The 13,388-nt window shown below is 51.3% G+C and overlaps 1 protein-coding gene across 2 annotated transcripts in view; it reads left to right on the top strand.

Moving 5' to 3' along the window:
* lamb2 (laminin, beta 2 (laminin S)) overlaps positions 1-13,388 on the top strand; it is a 193,053-nt gene that overhangs the window by 34,982 nt on the left and 144,683 nt on the right. The gene's annotated exons all lie outside the window — the stretch shown is intronic.

The following is a 13,388-nucleotide window of genomic DNA, read 5'->3' as shown; positions in this document are numbered from 1 at the left end:
GCTGTGTGAGACTGCATATTCTTCCCAGTTGTAGCCAGAGAACCTTCAGCAATGTGTCTCTTCTGTTGTCTGGAGCCCCCCACGAGTCTATCCTTGGCCTCTTCCCCTTCTTGGTCTCCATGCTGTCCATCATTAACATCATTTACATTCATGGAGTCAGATTCTATATGTACACTGACAACACTCAACTTGAACCCACCGCCACCTCTCTCCACTGTATTTGTTTTATCAGGCTGTTTGTCTGACATCCAGTACAACATGAGCAGAAATTTCATCTAGTTAAATATTGGGAAGACCAAAGCCATTTTTTTTCAGTGTCCACCCTCACTTCATTTCCTAGCTACTGACTCCATCCCTCAAACAACCACCGTCTCAGGCTGAACCAGGCTGTTCTCAACCACTGTATCCAACTAAACTCTGAACTGAGCTTTCAACCCAATATCCTTTTCATTACAAATGTGTAATCCCGCTCCACTTCTACCTCAGCTTCTTTACAGCTAATCCTAACCCTAACCCTCATCCATGCCTTTCTGCTTCTTTGCTCAATTAGTCCTGCCTGGCCTCCCACATTGCACCTTTGGTAAACTCCAGCTCATCCAAAGCTCTGCTGCCCATATTCAAACTCTCAGCAAGTCCCTCTGCGCTCACTGACCTACAATGGCTCCTGGTCCCCCATAATATCAGATTTTGAACTGCTGTCCTTTTGTTTAAATCCCTCCAGGGGCTCACCCCTCCCTATCTCTGTAACCTCCAACCTCTTCCAGCCTTAATACAGTCCTCGCCTTGAACTGTCCTGCATTTTGATACTGGTGTCTTATGCATCCCAAGCCCTCTTTACCCCACCACTGGATAGTGTGCCTTCAGCTAAATGATGGATCAACCTGGCTAACCCTTGCTGTCTTGCAGTTCAGTGTCCTATGGATCTGATCCCTGGCAAGTCTCAGCCTTCAGGAGATGGAGGGGAAAGGGAGTTAGAGAGAACTAGCAACAGAAAGTGTGTTTCTTCACTTGTCCAATTAATGGGCATGCACAGATGTTTGTGTGTTGGGCCCAGTTTTGAGGGAACAGTAGGGTCAGTGTGTGAGGATGTTCCTTCTCGGAACAAACAGCATTTGGCCACTCTCGTCTTCCTGTTTCTCTCTCTGGAATGTGTGAATATGCCAGAAAGTGCCTGGGCCAGAATTACCACATATCAGAAGAAAAATATATCTGTTGGGTTTGGGCAGAGACCTGTCAGTTACTGGGTCACCGAGAGCAAGTCTACTGTTCACAGCAATGAATTCCCATTCACAGAGAGGCAGTATAGCCTTTCCTCTCCTCACCGCTGTTCCCAGACACCAGTTAATCCTGAAGAAAGTTATTTGCAGTTGTTTTCCATCTCTTCCCTATGGAATACTGGTGGTGGAGCAGAGTATTTAAATATTAATGCCTGCCCCAAGTGAAGGATTTCTCTCAGAATCTCGCTCTCCCCAGGGGTTCTGTGAGGTATACTCCGTATTGTTACCAGGAGCTTATTCTTCCTGTGTGGAACCGAATGTCAGCAGCATGTTGGAACATGGATGGCCTAACAACCAAGGTCTGATCTCTTCCACATATAATATCCTCACACACACACACACACACACACACTCTTTTACACACAACCCCTCTTAAATACACACACACCCCCCATCCCCCTGACAAACACACACACACACACACACACACACACTCTCACTCACCCACTCACTCTCATACACACACTCACTCCCTTACACACAACTTGCACTCATAAACACATATTCTTGCACACACTGATACATTCTTAGTGTTACAAACTCTTGAACATACATCTGCCTGCACACACTGAAACACACTCACATTCCTACACAGACACACACACACAGACACACAGACACACACACACACACTCCTTCACATTAGGATAAATCCTGACTGTGCAATAGTGTTAAATAGTGAATCAGCAGCCCATTTCACATCTCTCCTTTTATTTCGATGGATTCCAATTTGCCCAGGGCCTCCTCCCATCCTACATCACCTCAACCAATTAGCATATGTTGCAGAATGTTTAAATAATTTCTATAGCAATTTTCACAACTCAGGATTTTCCAAAGCATTGCAATCAATTAAGTACTTTCTGAAGTGTAGTCACGGTTATAATGTAGGAAATGCAGCAGCCAATTTGTGCACAGCAAGATTCCACAAACAGCGAACAAATAGTATTTTTTATTTGTTCATGAGATGTGGGCTTCACTGGCTGGGCCAGCATTTATTACCCATCCCTAATTGCCCTTGAGAAGGCGGTGGTGAGCTGCCTTCTTGAACTCCTGCAGTCCATGTGGTGTAGGTACACCCACTGTGCTGTTAGGGAGGGAGTTCCAGGAGTTTGACCCAGTGACAGTGAAGGAACAGCAATATATTTCCAAGTCAGGATGGTGAGTGGCTTGGAGGGGAACTTCCAGGGGGTGGTGTTCCCATGTGTCTGCTGCCCTTGTCCTTCTAGGTGGTAGTGGTTGTGGGTTTGGAGGGTGCTGTCGAAGGAGCCTTGGTGAGTCGCTGCAGTGCATCTTGTACATAAGAACATAAGAACTAGGTACAGGAGGAGGCAGTTCAGCCCCTCGAGCCTGCCCTGCCATTCAATACGATCATGGCTGATCTCATTTCGGCCTCAACCCCAATTTCCCGCCCTCTCCCCATAACCTTTCAACCCGTTACTAATTAAAAACCTGTCTATCTCCTCAAATTTATTCAGCGTCCCGGCATCCACTGCACTCTGAGGTAGTGAATTCCACAGATTCCCGACCCTTTGAGAAAAGTAATTCCTCCTCATCTCTGATTTAAATCTACCACCCCTTAGCCTAAAATTATGGCCTCTCATTCTAGAATGCCCCACAAGGGGAAACATCCGCTCCACGTCTATTTTGTCTATCCCCTTTAGCATCTTATATACCTCAATTAGATCTCCACTCATCCTTCTAAACTCTAGCGAGTATAGGCCTAAACTGCTCAAATTCTCCTCTTTAGACAAGCCCCGTATCTCTGGAATTAATCTAGTGAACCTCCTCTGAACCGCCTCCAATGCAACTACATCCTTCCTCAAGTAAGGGGACCAAAACTCTGCACAGTACTCCAGGTGCAGTCTCACCAATGTCTTGTACAGTTGCAACAACACTTCCCTATTTTTATACTCTATTCCTTTAGCAATAAATGCCAAAATTCCATTTGCCTTTCTTATTACCTGCTGTACCTGCATACTGGCTTTCAGCGATTCATGCACGAGGACACCCAGATCCCTCTACACTGAAGCATTCTGAAGTTTCTCTCCATTTAAATAATAAGTCGCCTTTTTATTCTCCCGACCAAAATGGATAACCTCACACTTATCCACGTTAAACTCCATCTGCCAAATTTTAGCCCATTCACCTAACCTGTCCATATCCATTTGTAAATTTCTTATTTCTTCATTGCAACTTACTTTCCCACCTATTTTGGTGTCATCTGCAAATTTAGCTATAGTACCTTCTATCCCTGAACCCAAGTCATTAATATAGATTGTAAATAGTTGGGGCCCAAGGACCGAACCCTGTGGCACCCCACTAGTTGCAGCTTGCCATCCAGAAAAATACCCATTTATTCTGACTCTCTGCTTTCTGTTGGTTAACCAATCCTCTATCCAAGCTAATATATTACCCCTAACTCTGTGTGATCTTATCTTGTGTATTAATCTTTTGTGCGGCATCTTATCAAAGGCCTTCTGGAAGTACAGATATACTGCATCTACAGGATCCCCATTATCCACTTTGCTTGTCACATCTTCAAAGAACTCTAGCAAATTAGTCAAACACGATTACTCTTCATAAAGCCATGCTGACTCTGATGGATTGCATTTTGACTTTCCAAATGCCCCATTACTACTTGCTTAATAATGAATTCCGACAATTTCCCAATGACAGACGTTAAACTAACTGGTCTATAGTTTCCTACATCCTGCGTCCCCCCCTTTTTGAATAAGGGCGTTATATTAGCATTTTTCCAATCCACTGGAACCTTTCCAGAATCCAGGAAACTTTGGAATATTATAGCCAATGCATCCACTATCTCCGCTGCCACTTCCTTCAAGACCCTGGGATGTAGACCATCAGATCCTGGGGACTTGTCACCCTTTAATCCCAATAGTTTGCTCAGTACTTTTTCTGTAGTGATGGTGATTGTTCTAAGTTCCTCCTCCTCTATACCCGCTGCACTACCTGTTACTATTGGGGTGGTACTAGTGTCCTCCACTGTGAAAAATGGGGAAAAATATTGATTAAGCGTCTCTGCCATTTCTGCGTTTCCCACTATTAACTCCCCAGTCTCAGCCTCCAAGGGACCAACATTCACTTTAGCTACTCTCTTTCCTTTTATATACTTGTAGAAGCTTTTACTATCAGTTTTTACATTTTGCGCTAGTTTTTTTTCATAATTTACTTTTGCTCTTTTTATTATTTTTTTAGTAACCCTTTGTTGATCTTTAAAAGTTTCCCAATCTTCCAGCCTGCCACTGACCTTTGCAGTGTAGGATGCCTTAGTTTTTGCCTTTATGTTATCTTTAGCTTCCTTGCTTAGCCATGGATGCTTTCTCCCCCTCTTACCATCTTCCTTCCTCATTGGAATATATTTTACTTGGGAGGAATTGAATATCTCCTTAAATATCTGCCACTGTTCATTAACTGTCCTATCTTGTAGCCTTCCTGTCCAGTCCACTAGGGCCAAAACTGCCCTCATGCCGATATAGTTATCTTTGTTTTAACTCCAGAACACTAGTGTGGGACTCAAGTTTCTCGCTCTCAAATTGAACTTGAAATTCTAGCATGCTATGATCACTGTTCCCTGGAGAACCCTTTACTATGAATCATTAATTAATCCCATTTCATAACGTAAAACTAAATCCAGAATAGCCTGCTCCCTGGTTGGTTCCACAACATATTGCTCCACGAAACAATCTCTAATACACTCTGTGAACTCTCTCTCGTGGCTGCCCTTGCCAATTTGATTAGTTCAGTCTATGTGGATATTAAAATCACCCATGATTATTGCTGTGCCTTTCTTACATGCTCCCATTATTTTCTGGTTTATACTGTGCCCTGCTGCTGAACTACTGTTTGGGGACCTATAGATTACTCCCACCAGGGACTTCTTTCCCTTGCTATTTCTTATTTCTACCCAGGCTGACTCTACGTCTTGCCTCAGTGCCTATATCATTCCTCACTACAGCACTGATCTCTTCCTTTACTAACAAAGCTACACCACCTCCTTTTCCTTCCTGCCTATCCTTCCGAAACAATGAGTACCCTTGGATACTCAACTCCCAAACCTGTTCCCCCTGTAACCACATCTCAGTAATCTCCACCAAATCATACCTATTTATCTCTATTTGCGCTGTTAACTCATTAGTTTTATTCTGAATGCTACGCGCATTCAGGTACAAAGCCTTTAAGTTTGCCTTATTGTCAATTCTCCCTACTCTTATATGATTCTTTGGTGCAATATGGCGTTCACACACTCTGTCCCTTCCTTTCACTTTTTGGTAACAATCAGCCTCGTCACTAATCTGCACTCTTATCCTCTCCTTAAACTTTGATTTTTTATATTTCCATGCAACTGAACCCTCCCCCCCCACTATTTAGTTTAAAGCCCTTTCTACAACCCTAGTTATGCGATTCGCCAGGACACTGGTCCCAGCCTGATTCAAGAGGAGCCTGTCCGAACGGAATAGTTCCCTCTTTCCCCAGTAATGGTGCCAATGTCCCACAGTTGTGCACACTGCTATACTGTGATAGTGAACAGATAAGTTGACTTTAGTGATGTTTGTTGAGGCTAGGACACCAGGGAGAATGCGCCTGCTCTTCTCCAAATAGTGGCCATGGATCTTTCACTGAGAAGGCAGACAGGGCCTTGGTTTAATGTCTCACCTGAAAGATAGCCCCTCCAACAGTGCAGCACTCCCTCAGTACTGCTCTGGATGTGTTGGCCTGGAACTAGCTCGTCTCAGGAGTGGGGTTTGAACCCACAACCTTCAAGAGGAGAGACAGCGACCCACTGAGGCACAGCTACTGGATTGATGACAGAGGTTGATAACAGAGTGCCTTATTATATATTGAAGTATTTTCAGCACACTTGTGCCAGATCAAGTGGAGATAATGTGAACTCATTCCCTCTTACATTTCCATTCACTCCTCTGTGAAATGCATTTATGGAAAGGAATTCTGGAATATTCTTTAATGCGTGCTCCCGATACGTCAATGGAAAATTCCAAGGAATCTGTTCTGCAGTGAAACACTCTGCCCTGTTAGTTTTCAGCTGCAGCTGAAGCCATGGGGGTTGGAGAGATGGTGGCGCGGGCGGGGGATGGTGTCTCTCATCCAGGAAGTTGAGTTTGGGGACTGTTCGGGGTCAGGTGGCAGCAGTGTGCAAGTGATTCAATCGCAGTCTTGTTTCGGCTAGATTCCTTCATGAAACAAGTCTTGATATGGTCTGTATTATGATCAGGCAGGGAGTGCCAAATGGAGGGGCCTCTCAGGGCAAACTTGAGTCAATTCACTCCTTGTGTTATCTGCCTTGTTTCCTTCTGACGCACAGGTCCTTTAGCTGAAAGGAGTGATTGTCTTTTTTCACAGTCACCTCTCCTCCCCCACTCCACTCCTTTCCCTCCTCTCTCCTTTCCCGATCCCTCCTCCTCCTCCCCTCTCCCCATTCTTTATTTCACCTCTCACCTCCCCACCTTTTTCTCCTCTCTCTCTCTCTCTCTCTCCTTTCTGCACGCCTCCTCTACTCTCCTTATCCCTCCATTCCCCTCCCCTCCTCCCCTACTACACCCAGAGCTGCAACCACACTGTTTCTGATTCCTGCCACAGGGGATGTGACTGTGTGGCACAGAGCTGCTGCTGACATTGCTGCTTGAGAGGTGGGATGGGGAGTGGAAAAGGAAGGGGTAGAGGAGGAGTGGGTGGGGGAACGGGAAGGAGAGGGGTCGGGGAGAGTGATGCTTTGCTACTTCAGCGCAGGTCCTAGATATTGAACTGAGCTTGTGCAATTCCTCACCATGTAGATTAGAAGCACCAGTACGTGGAAATAACAACAGACACAGGCCATTCAGCCCAACCTCTCCATGTTGATCTTTACTCTCCACTCGAGCAAACAGGCACAAGTCCATTGACCCAGTTCCCATCTCCCTCCATCCCTTTACCCATCACCCCACCACCCCCTCCCTCAATGTTGACACAGTTTCTGCCTCAATCACTAATCCTGGGAGTGAATCCACAGCCTCGCAACTCTCCATGTGAAGAAGTTTCTCCTGCTCTCTGTTCGAAATCTCTGACATTTAATCCTGTGTCAATGGCCCCCTTGTTCCTGACCCCTCGACCACAGGAAATGCTTGCTTCTGTCTATATTATGTAACTGTGTTTCCACTGCCTATCTGTTTCAAGGCATAGACGATGAATTCCACATTCAGTGGGGGAAGGGGATTGGCTACCCATTATCTCCCAACCACTGGCTTCCCGGAATCCTCCACTATCAACATCCTGGGGGTTATCGGGGATAGGCAGGCGGTTACAATCAGATCAGCTGCGATCTTATTGAATGGTGGAGCAGGTTTGAAGGGCCAAGTGGCCTACGCCTGCTGCTAGTTCATATGTACTATTGACCAGAAACTGAACTGGACTAGCCATTAAAATACTGCGGCTACAAGAGCAGGTCAGAGGCAAGGAGTCCTGTGGCGAGTAACTCACCTCCTGACTCCCCAGAGCCTGTCCACCATCTACAAGGCACAAGTCAGGAGTGTGATGGAATACTCCCCACTCGCCTGGATGAGTGCAGCTCCCACAACACTCAAGAAGCTCGACACCATCCAGATCAAAGCAGCCCCGCTTGATTGGCACCACATCCACAAAGATTCACTCCTTCCTCCACCGACACACAGTAGCAGCAGTGTGTGTACCTTCTACAAGATGCACTGCAGGAATTCACCAAGGCTTATATGGACTGCAGTGGTTCAAGAAGGAGGTTCACCACCAGTTTCTCAAGAACAATTAGGGATGGGCAACAAATATTGGCCTAGCCAGCAATGCTCACATATCAACAAAAATTAAAACAGAAAGGAAAATTGTGCAGGGTGTGTGTGACGAGGGGTGGTTGTGTGTAATGGCTGGTGGGGGTGTGTGTATGTGAGGGGAGGGTGTGTGTGATGGGTGATGGGGGTTTGTGTGAATGAGGAGAGGGTGTGTATGTATGAGGGGAGGGTGTGTGTGTACGTGGGAGGGTGTGCGTGTGTGTGAGGATAGGGTGTGTCTGATGGGGGTGTGTGTGTATGTGGGGAGTGTGTGAGGGGAGGGTGTGTGTGTGAGGGGAGGGTGTGTGTGTGAGGGGAGGGTGTGCGTGTGTGAGGGGAGAGTGCGTATCTGTGAGGGGAGAGTGCGTATCTGTGAGGGGAGGGTGCGTGTGTGTGAGGGGAGGGTGTGTGTGTGTGAGGGGAGGGTGTGTGTGTGTGTGAGGGGAGGGTGTGTGTGTGTGTGTGTGTGAGGGGAGGGTGTGTGTGTGTGTCTGTGAGGGGAGGGTGTGTGTGTGTGTGTGAGGGGAGGGTGTGTGTGTGTGAGGGGAGGGTGTGTGTGTGTGTGTGTGAGGGGAGGGTGTGTGTGTGTGAGGGGAGGGTGTGTGTGTGTGTGAGGGGAGGGTGTGTGTGTGTGTGAGGGGAGGGTGTGTGTGTGTGTGTGTGAGGGGAGGGTGTGTGTGTGTGTGAGGGGAGGGTGTGTGTGTGTGTGTGAGGGGAGGGTGTGTGTGTGTGTGAGGGGAGGGGGTGTGTGTGTGAGGGGATGGGGTGTGTGTGTGAGGGGAGGGGGTGTGTGTGTGAGGGGAGGGGGTGTGTGTGTGTGAGGGGAGGATGTGTGTGTGTGTGTGTGTGTGTGTGAGGGGAGGGTGTGTGTATGTGAGGGGAGGGTGTGTGTATGTGAGGGGAGGGTGTGTGTGTGTGTGAGGGGAGGGTGTGTGTGTGTGTGTGTGAGGGGAGGGTGTGTGTGTGTGTGTGAGGGGAGGGTGTGTGTGTGAGGGGAGGGTGTGTGTGTGAGGGGAGGGTGTGTGTGTGTGAGGGGAGGGTGTGTGTGTGTGTGAGGGGAGGGTGTGTGTGTGTGTGTGTGAGGGGAGGGTGTGTGTGTGTGTGTGAGGGAGGGTTGTGTGTGTGTGTGTGAGGGGAGGGTGTGTGTATGTGTGTGTGTGTGAGAGGGGAGGGTGTGTGTGTGTGTGAGGGGAGGGTGTGTGTGTGTGAGGGGATGGGGTGTGTGTGTGAGGGGATGGGGTGTGTGTGTGTGAGGGGAGGGTGTGTGTGTGTGTGTGAGGGGAGGGTGTGTGTGTGAGGGGAGGGTGTGTGTGTGTGAGGGGAGGGTGTGTGTGTGAGGGGAGGGTGTGTGTATGAGGGGAGGGTGTGTGTGTGTGTGAGGGGAGGGTGTGTGTGTGAGGGGAGGGTGTGTGTGTGAGGGGAGGGTGTGTGTGTGTGAGGGGAGGGTGTGTGTGTGTGTGTGTGTGTGAGGGGAGGGTGTGTGTGTGTGTGTGTGTGTGAGGGAGGGTTGTGTGTGTGTGTGTGAGGGGAGGGTGTGTGTGTGTGTGTGTGTGAGGGGATGGTGTGTGTGTGTGTGAGGGGAGGGTGTGTGTGTGTGTGTGTGTGTGTGTGTGAGGGGAGGGTGTGTGTGTGTGTGTGAGGGGAGGGTGTGTGTGTGAGGGGAGGGTGTGTGTGTGTGAGGGGAGGGTGTGTGTGTGTGTGTGAGGGGAGGGTGTGTGTGTGTGTGTGAGGGAGGGTTGTGTGTGTGTGTGTGAGGGGAGGGTGTGTGTGTGTGTGTGTGAGGGGAGGGTGTGTGTGTGTGTGTGTGAGGGGAGGGTGTGTGTGTGTGTGTGTGAGGGGAGGGTGTGTGTGTGTGAGGGGAGGGTGTGTGTGTGTGTGTGAGGGGACGGTGTGTGTGAGGGGACGGTGTGTGTGTGTATGTGAGGGGAGGGTGTGTGTGTGTGTGTGTGAGGGGAGGGTGTGTGTGTGGTGAGGGGAGGGGGTGTGTGTGTGTGAGGGGAGGGGGTGTGTGTGTGTGTGAGAGGGGAGGGCGTGTGTGTGTGTGAGGGGAGGGTGTGTGTGTGTGTGTGTGAGGGGAGGGTGTGTGTGTGTGGGGAGGGTGTGTGTGTGTGTGTGTGAGGGGAGGGTGTGTGTGTGTGTGTGTGTGAGGGGAGGGGGTGTGTGTGTGTGTGAGGGGAGGGGGTGTGTGTATGTGAGGGGAGGGGATGTGTGTGTGTGTGTGAGGGGAGGTTGTGTGTGTGTGTGTGAGGGGAGGGGATGTGTGTGTGTGTGTGAGGGGAGGTTGTGTGTGTGTGTGTGAGGGGAGGGTGTGTGTGTGTGCGTGAGGGGAGGGTGTGTGTGTGAGGGGAGGGTGTGTGTGTATGAGGGGAGGGTGTGTGTGTGTGAGGGAGGGGGTGTGTGTGTGAGGGGAGGGGGTGTGTGTGTGTGTGTGTGAGGGGAGGGCGTGTGTGAGTGTGAGGGGTGTGTGTGCGTGTGTGTGTGAGGGGAGGGTGTGTATGTGTGTGCGTGAGGGGAGGGTGTGTGTGTGTGAGGAGAGGGTGTGTGTGTGAGGAGAGGGTGTGTGTGTGTGAGGGGAGGGTGTGTGTGTGTGAGGGGAGGCTGTGTGTGTGTGAGGGAAGGCTGTGTGTTTGTGAGGGGAGGCTGTGTGTGTGTGAGGGGAGGCTGTGTGTGTGTGAGGGGAGGGTGTGTGTGTGTGAGGGGAGGCTGTGTGTGTGTGTGTGTGTGAGGGGAGGGTGTGTGTGTGAGGGGACGGTGTGTATGTGTGTGAGGGGAGGGTGTGTGTGTGTGAGGGGAGGGTGTGTGTGTGTGAGGGGAGGGTGTGTGTGTGTGTGAGGGGAGGGTGTGTGTGTGTGAGGGGAGGGTGTGTGTTTGTGTGTGTGAGGGGAGAGTGTGTGTTTGTGTGTGTGAGGGGAGGGTGTGTGTGTGTGTGTGAGTGTGTGTGAGGGGAGGGTGTGTGTATGTGTGTGTGTGAGGGGAGGGTGTGTGTGTGAGGGGAGGGTGTGTGTGTGTGTGAGGGGAGGGTGTGTGTGTGTGAGGGGAGGGTGTGTGTGTGAGGGGAGGGTGTGTGTGTGTGTGTGAGGGGAGGGTGTGTGTGTGTGTGTGTGAGGGGAGGGTGTGTGTGTGTGGCGAGGGGAGGGTGTGTGTGTGTGAGGGGAGGGTGTGTGTGTGTGTGAGGGGAGGGTGTGTGTGTGTGAGGGGAGGGGGTGTCTGTGTGTGCGTGAGGGGAGGGGGTGTGTGTGTGAGGGGAGGGTGTCTGTGTGTGTGAGGGGAGGGGTGTGTGTGTGCGTGAGGGGAGGGGGTGTGTGTGTGAGGGGAGGGTGTGTGTGTGTGTGTGTGTGTGAGGGGATGGTGTGTGTGTGTGTGAGGGGAGGGTGTGTGTGTGTGTGTGTGTGTGTGTGAGGGGAGGGTGTGTGTGTGTGTGTGAGGGGAGGGTGTGTGTGTGAGGGGAGGGTGTGTGTGTGTGAGGGGAGGGTGTGTGTGTGTGTGTGAGGGGAGGGTGTGTGTGTGTGTGTGAGGGAGGGTTGTGTGTGTGTGTGTGAGGGGAGGGTGTGTGTGTGTGTGTGAGGGGAGGGTGTGTGTGTGTGTGTGTGAGGGGAGGGTGTGTGTGTGTGTGTGAGGGGAGGGTGTGTGTGTGTGAGGGGAGGGTGTGTGTGTGTGTGTGTGAGGGGACGGTGTGTGTGAGGGGACGGTGTGTGTGTGTATGTGAGGGGAGGGTGTGTGTGTGTGTGTGTGAGGGGAGGGTGTGTGTGTGTGAGGGGAGGGGGTGTGTGTGTGTGTGAGGGGAGGGGGTGTGTGTGTGTGTGTGAGAGGGGAGGGCGTGTGTGTGTGTGAGGGGAGGGTGTGTGTGTGTGTGTGTGAGGGGAGGGTGTGTGTGTGTGGGGAGGGTGTGTGTGTGTGTGTGTGAGGGGAGGGGGTGTGTGTGTGTGTGTGTGAGGGGAGGGGGTGTGTGTGTGTGAGGGGAGGGTGTGTGTGTGAGGAGAGGGTGTGTGTGTGTGAGGGGAGGGTGTGTGTGTGTGAGGGGAGGCTGTGTGTGTGTGAGGGAAGGCTGTGTGTTTGTGAGGGGAGGCTGTGTGTGTGTGAGGGGAGGCTGTGTGTGTGTGAGGGGAGGGTGTGTGTGTGTGAGGGGAGGCTGTGTGTGTGTGTGTGTGTGAGGGGAGGGTGTGTGTGTGAGGGGACGGTGTGTATGTGTGTGTGGGGAGGGTGTGTGTGTGTGAGGGGAGGGTGTGTGTGTGTGAGGGGAGGGTGTGTGTGTGTGTGAGGGGAGGGTGTGTGTGTGTGAGGGGAGGGTGTGTGTTTGTGTGTGTGAGGGGAGAGTGTGTGTTGTGTGTGGAGGGGAGGGTGTGTGTGTGTGTGTGAGTGTGTGTGAGGGGAGGGTGTGTGTGTGGGGAGGAGGTGTGTGTGTGTGAGGGGAGGGTGTGTGTGTGAGGGGAGGGTGTGTGTGTGTGTGAGGGGAGGGTGTGTGTGTGTGAGGGGAGGGTGTGTGTGTGTGGGAGGGTGTGTGTGTGTGTGTGTGAGGGGAGGGTGTGTGTGTGTGTGTGTGTGTGTGTGAGGGGAGGGTGTGTGTGTGTGTGGTGAGGGGAGGGTGTGTGTGTGTGTGAGGGGAGGGTGTGTGTGTGTGTGAGGGGAGGGTGTGTGTGTGTGTGAGGGGAGGGGGTGTGTGTGTGTGTGAGGGGAGGGTGTGTGTGTGTGAGGGGAGGGTGTGTGTGTGTGAGGGGAGGGAGGGTGTGTGTGTGTGAGGGGAGGGTGTGTGTGTGAGGGGAGGGTGTGTGTGTGTGTGTGGTGTGTGAGGGGAGGGTGTGTGTGTGTGTGAGGGGAGGGGGTGTGTGTGTGTGTGTGAGGGGAGGGTGTGTGTGTGTGTGTGTGTGAGGGGAGGGTGTTGTGTGTGTGTGTGAGGGGAGGGTGTGTGTGTGTGTGTGAGGGGAGGGTGTGTGTGTGTGTGAGGGGAGGGTGTGTGTGTGTGTGTGAGGGGAGGGTGTGTGTGTGTGAGGGGAGGGAGGGTGTGTGTGTGTGAGGGGAGGGTGTGTGTGTGTGTGTGAGGGGAGGGTGTGTGTGTGTGAGGGGAGGGGGTGTGTGTGTGTGTGAGGGGAGGGGTGTGTGTGTGTGAGGGGAGGGTGTGTGTGTGTGAGGGAGGGGGTGTGTGTGTGTGTGTGAGGGATGGGTGTGTGTGTGTGTGAGGGGAGGGTGTGTGTGTGGGTGTGTGTGTGTGAGGGAGGGTGTGTGTGTGTGAGGGAGTGTGTGTGTGCATGTGGGAGGGTGTGTGTGTGTGAGGGGAGGGTGTGTGCGTGTGTGAGGGAGGGTG

The sequence above is a fragment of the Cetorhinus maximus genome, chromosome 6 (genome assembly GCF_964194155.1).
Source record: "Cetorhinus maximus chromosome 6, sCetMax3.hap1.1, whole genome shotgun sequence".
In the NCBI taxonomy this organism is placed as follows: domain Eukaryota; kingdom Metazoa; phylum Chordata; class Chondrichthyes; order Lamniformes; family Cetorhinidae; genus Cetorhinus; species Cetorhinus maximus.
The sequence above is the reverse complement of the archived record's forward strand: the minus strand, read 5'-3'. Positions and strand labels throughout refer to the sequence as shown.